This window comes from Mixophyes fleayi, chromosome 2 (genome assembly GCF_038048845.1).
Source record: "Mixophyes fleayi isolate aMixFle1 chromosome 2, aMixFle1.hap1, whole genome shotgun sequence".
Taxonomy (NCBI): Eukaryota; Metazoa; Chordata; class Amphibia; order Anura; family Limnodynastidae; genus Mixophyes; species Mixophyes fleayi.
Genome location: NC_134403.1, coordinates 54,048,331 through 54,054,330, shown reverse-complemented (window position 1 = coordinate 54,054,330; position 6,000 = coordinate 54,048,331). Strand labels below are relative to the sequence as shown.

General features: G+C 38.9%; 1 long non-coding RNA gene across 2 annotated transcripts in view; it reads right to left on the bottom strand.

Annotated features, from left to right (window-relative positions):
• Positions 1-1,486: 1,486 nt before the first annotated feature.
• LOC142140965 (uncharacterized) overlaps positions 1,487-6,000 on the bottom strand; it is a 203,572-nt gene continuing 199,058 nt past the window's right edge. For both annotated transcript variants that reach the window (XR_012688591.1, XR_012688590.1), the window contains 2 exons: positions 2,094-2,241; positions 1,487-1,986 (listed from right to left, as the gene is read on the bottom strand). This is a non-coding gene — a long non-coding RNA (uncharacterized LOC142140965). The remainder of the gene's footprint in view (positions 1,987-2,093; positions 2,242-6,000) is intronic.

The following is a 6,000-nucleotide window of genomic DNA, read 5'->3' as shown; positions in this document are numbered from 1 at the left end:
ATATGGTATTTGGGGTCACAGGCTAAGATTTGGGCCTGGCAGCAAACGGTATACTTGGGGTCACAGGCAAGAACCAGATACCAGGAAGCAGACGGGATGCTGGACAGCATTGAACAGAAGCACAGAAACAATAAAACCGGCATCTACTCACTGACACAGGTAACTATTTAAGGTAGAAAGAGCCAATGAGGAACAGCAACTGATCAGCCTGCAGGTGATATAACAGATCCTGATAACTGATCGCACTACACAGTTAAAGACCTGAATGCTCGTCAACAGCACCAGCAGGGCAATTAACTCCTCATTGCTCAGAGAGCAGTTATCTGGTGCTCCCAACACTAGTGTACACTATGTTGAACTTAATTTAAAAATATACCAGTGAATAATTCAACTCTTTATAGTTTGATAGACATATGTTCCAGTGGTTCAATCAACTAGCCCCACACGTAGAGAAACTGCAAACTGAAGAGCAGCCAAACACCAGATATTGAGCTGGTGAGTATACCTACAAAACAAAAATAAATTGTATAAACATGTTGCAGAAACAACATTTACACACATGCTTACGTTACCAGGATGATCATAGCAATATCCTGCAGACACAGAATAATAGCAAAATATAAACAAAAGGGTTTGCATACCTACAGAGGGACATGTTACAGAATTGTCAACCTACATCTTGTGGCCACAGGCTCTGTACCTCCTGAAACTGAGGGCAATACCATTGCAACCCATCAAGCAATTAATTCACCACCACAGAAACCTGTAGAGTTTAGATGCACACAAAGGGACTGTATGCAATCCCAAAAATAGGCAAATTCATCAGATCAATACTCATTTAGAATGGAGATTAATAGAGGCACCAAGTGCAACAGAAGAACAGTATAGCAAAAGCTTTAGATCAACTAGATAATCATTTGCTTTCAATTTGTGGTGCATTACAGGGATTAACAAGGACTATAATGGAACACAGTGCAAACAGCATTTGTAAAAAGTATGTACTGCTGTAGTATCCCATTGACCTGTTGTGCCTCCTTCATTATCATCATAATCACCATTTATTTATATAGCACCACTGATTCCGCAGCGCTGTACAGAGAACTCACTCACATCAGTCCCTGCCCCATTGGAGCTTACAGTCTAAATTCCCTAACATACAGACAGAGAGAGAGAGAGAGAGACTAGGGTCAATTTTGATAGCAGCCAATTAACCTACCAGTATGTTTTTGGAGTGTGGGAGTAAACCGGAGCACCCAGAGGAAACCCATGCAAACACGGGGAGAAGATACAAACACAGATAAGGATTCACCAGAGAGTGCCACTACAAACACACTTTCAACAATGATAGGTGCAAATGATCCCTTAAAATTTGTGGCTTGCACCAGGGTGGGTGGGGGTGGCGGGGTAAAGGTAGAGGCCACACAAGGGTCTGCCAGTGTGAAACCTCCTGTTGGAATCCTGGACCATACTTATCACCTCCAATGTATTGACTTTTTGTAGACTTTATTTCCCAAGAGAGGTGACAACAAGGCATATGGAGTAGGGTACAGCCTTAGAGTGAAATCTAAAGCTGATCTTTCTTTACTGAACTGTCAACTCTTTGCATATTTGTACACTTTCAATATTATTAAACCTTACATTCAAATGCTAATTCAGCTACCTTAAGCTTGTAACATACACTATAATGTACATGACACATATTTTCTTAGTAAAAAGTGCAAATGCAGCATATACATAAAATAATCATATTTCCTAATATTATTTTTCTCCACAGAAGTTTTCAATAGATATTACAGGACATGTATTTAAAATCTGAAAATTAAAACTTGTAACTATATATCATAATAAATCATTTATCGACTTAACCATATGGTTAGCCATTCACTGGAACTTCTGTCCATTCCTGCATTCTACCACAGATCGAGTGGTGCTTAATTACATATGTACTCAGCGGGAGTGTGAGGATCCATCAGAGGTGTAAATAGCCTAAAAAAACACAAACAATACATGTGATATTGTTTAACATATTTCAGTTGGCCCATGTGGCCATACGACACAAGCTACATGTACAAGTAATAATTGTTTTTACATACCCATTAGCTATCTCTTGTGTATTTTCCATTTACTCAAATTTAATGTTTAGGAGTGTCTGGTGTAGGAATGACTCTATCATCATCATCATCATCACCATTTATTTCAGTAGATCTACGGATCTGGAATATCTATATTAGGTGAAGTAGGCTGTAGATAAAACAAAATTAAATAGTTGCATAAATGACAAAAAGTAGGAGGAGAATATACTTATATATACTTGTACAAGTTAACCTGTGCATGATACTCATGCATTCTAGTCAAATCAAGCTACTTAAGGTGTTAAAAAGGTTCTTGTCATGCATTTGGGCCATAGCCCAGGCCTCAACCCCCAACCACTCCCCACTGTCACCCCCGGCACCCACCAACCACTCCCCACTGTCACCCCCGGCAACCACCAACCACTCCCCACTGTCACCCCCGGCAACCACCAACCACTCCCCACTGTCACCCCCGGCAACCACCAACCAATCCCAACTGTCACTTCTCCTTCAAGAAATATATATATATTTTTTTAACTCTTTATAAACACTTTTAACAATTAACAAATTAAATTAACAAATTAAAAACATCTTAGTATACCAAATTTCAGCCCTTTCTGAATTTTTTTTTCCACACACACTAAGAATTTAGTAGGTCAGTGTATAACTCTGCCCAGCAGGTGGCGCTGCAGCTCAGTTTTATTTTTTCCACACACACACAGACAGACAGACAGACAGACTAACACACGCCACTAGACATTTATATACTTGTATATTTAGCTACACAAATACAGATTTAGGAGAATGAAAATATAATTCCACTATTTTAATATAATTAAACCAATATTTATCCCTTCCCTGAGCAGTGGGCGTCCCTCCACAAATTATGTAAGGAAGGAATTCTCATGGAGCGCCTGAAGAAATAGAGCCTCTAAAAGCATGACGATGTGCAAAGCTTGCCAGAGGAAGGAGTACTATCAGGACCACCCCCTCGCCATGTCATACTATCAATTCAGTCAACCAATGTAACAAGATCTGAAAGTCACAGCGGTAATAGTTACTGGCACTTTAACGTTACTATATTTTTGGCTTAAAATGATTTAATGATGTAACTAAAGAGAGGCAGGTCTGTCTTTATGTTCCGTCTTTATGTTCTGCTGTTGCAAGCTCTGTACATTGTGTCCTCCTTTGCAGTGACTAGTACTGTGTCATCACATGTAATCCTTGCTGGAGGGCACCATATGTAATAGCTACTTTATCATAAACATTATAGTTTGTAAATTAAACAACTAATGAATTCACATGGAAAGCCTAAACATTCTGGGCCTGATTCATTCTCAGATGTTTTTTTTAATTTATTTTTAGGACTGTTTACTGGCGTCAGCACGGGGCTGGGTACCCCTCACATTTTTTTTTTGCGGACCCCAACTCTCTAGGGAATCCAGTCTGGAGCTTGTTGGCTTCATGGAAGGGGGGCCCCCTGCTGCGGGTTTCTGTGCTATAGTGCCACCAGCCTTGGCTGGTTAAGCCTAGGTCTGGTTGGAGGCAAATCGGGAGCACCCAACCATTCTTGCCCAAGCCCCCTCGATTTTCCTTCGACCAGCACTAGGCTGGCAGCACTAGGGTTAATATGTCTGGGGAAGGGAGGGCATGCTTTTTTTATTTATCTTTTAAACATTTATTTATTTCTTTTTAAGTCTGTTTACTGATGGCGGCTCCAGCCCCTGGCATAGCTGATTTAATGTCGGAATTGTGACTGTCAGCATTTTCACTGTCGGCAATCACATTGTCGTTATTTTATCAGTGTCTGAAAATTGAAATACCGGCATTTAGCCTGCTTGCATTTTCATGTCGTCAGGATAAGTGTCAGCATTTCTTTTGTTGGGATTTCATACCCAACCCCTTGATATTGCACATATGCATGTCCGTATCCTGCAGTGTGTTTGGTCTGTCTGCATACCGCCAGTAATGTATAGCCAGAGCGCACTTGTACGCATATTCAAATGGAATCATTTCTTGAGATCCGCTTAACTTGAATACAGGCGTACATATGTGCATGTCCAATTTTTTTAAATGCAAGCTGCGTTGACATTCGAAGATGAATCAGGACGTCTATGACCAAACATGAAGGAAACAGTGGTGAGATAAAACAAAACATAACAAAAAACATAAAAAAGTAAATAAGTGTCTGATTTAAGATTATTAAACCCAAAATAGAATTCTGTTCCATGTTATTGTATGTAACCGTGGCTTCTATTTTTAAATGTTTGTCTCTGGTTAGTAGATATTTTTGGCTTCAGTAGTGTTACCAACAGTAATGGCCAGATTTACTAAGCTGCGGGTTTGAAAAAGTGGGGATGTTGCTTATAGCAACCAATCAGATTCTAGCTTTCATTTATTAAGTACCTTCTACAAAATGATAGCTAGAATCTGATTGGTTGCTATTGGCAACATCCCCACTTTTTCAAACCCGCAGCTTAGTAAATCTAGCCCTAAGTCTTGTGTGCACACGAACATTGCTTTCCCCGTAATGCAAACTTCCTACACTTTTGCATATAATAATTGTATAATAAAATAAATGCTTTTAAAAGTACATTGATATAAAGCAATTAGAAAAATTGACAATCTCTAATGGAATCCTCGATTTCTATGTATAATAACGAAAACCAAATGTTTAATGGACTATTCCTAGCACAAAGCGATTAAATTAAACCCGAATTACTGTATAAAATCTTTATTTCTCTTAGGTGAGATGAGATATCTGAAAATAAGCTTCTGTGCAAAAAGTTAGAGTTTGGGAAGTTGAAAGTGGTGCAGAAAGTGTCTTACAGATAAAAATAGATGGAGAGAATCACAAAAATAGAACATACATGTCACTAAGGAAATGTAAAGAATTAATCATGCTATTGGTATAATAATAATTATATAGAGGTAGCTAAATTTAGTCATGTAAATGATTATGGCTTAGTATAAAATATTCATGAATGATAGGTAGAGCATTGGCAATGTCAACCTAAATGACAGAGGATAGAATGAACCTCCAGATAACATCTCACTGATAATTTACATATCACTGCATAAAACAGCAGTCAGAGAAGTTTAAAATAAAAATAGGATTGTCATCTACAGTATATCCGATAGTCACACAGTGTTAACCATTTTGTTACCATAGAACCTAAATACGGGCTTGTCCTCCTGGACACCTTATCACTACTCAGACATATGGAGAAAGCAATCACAATGAGATCGTCATTGCCATACGTCCTACTGTACACTGGTGGCGCAAAGGAAACACCGATCGCCAGTGTTTGCTACATGTAAAAAGGGATCTGGGTTGTAAGACCCAGATCACTGCTGCTACAGTGCACTTAAGGGTATATTTACTAAACTGAGAATTTGAACAAATAGAGATGTTGCCTATAGCAACCAGATTCAGATTCTACTTATCATTTATTTAGTGCATTCTACTAAATGACAGCTAGAATTGGACTGGTTGCTATAGGCAACATCTTCACTTTTTTAAACCCACAGTTTAGTAAATAAATATACCTCTTAGTGTTAGAGCATGTGTATACAAGGTCTAATATTTATATTGATGGTCCAAGTCTATGGTAATTCATGTTTACACCTCCCATTCCAAGAAAAATGTTACATGTATTCAGAAAAATATATATATACACATATCTGGTATCTCAAATGTTAGAATAGCAGAATAAAATAAGGGATATATTTCATTGGTTTTGACATTCCTCTTAAAAATTCCCATCCCTGGGGAAAGAAACTGCAGATGAGAGCACTTCTTGCTGAATATTAGAGATGGGCGGGTCCGGTTCTCCGAGAACCGAACCCACCCGAACTTTGGGTATCCGAGTACCGAGCTGAGCAGCTCGGTACTCTCCCGCCCATTCCGAATCCAAATCGAGGCCGA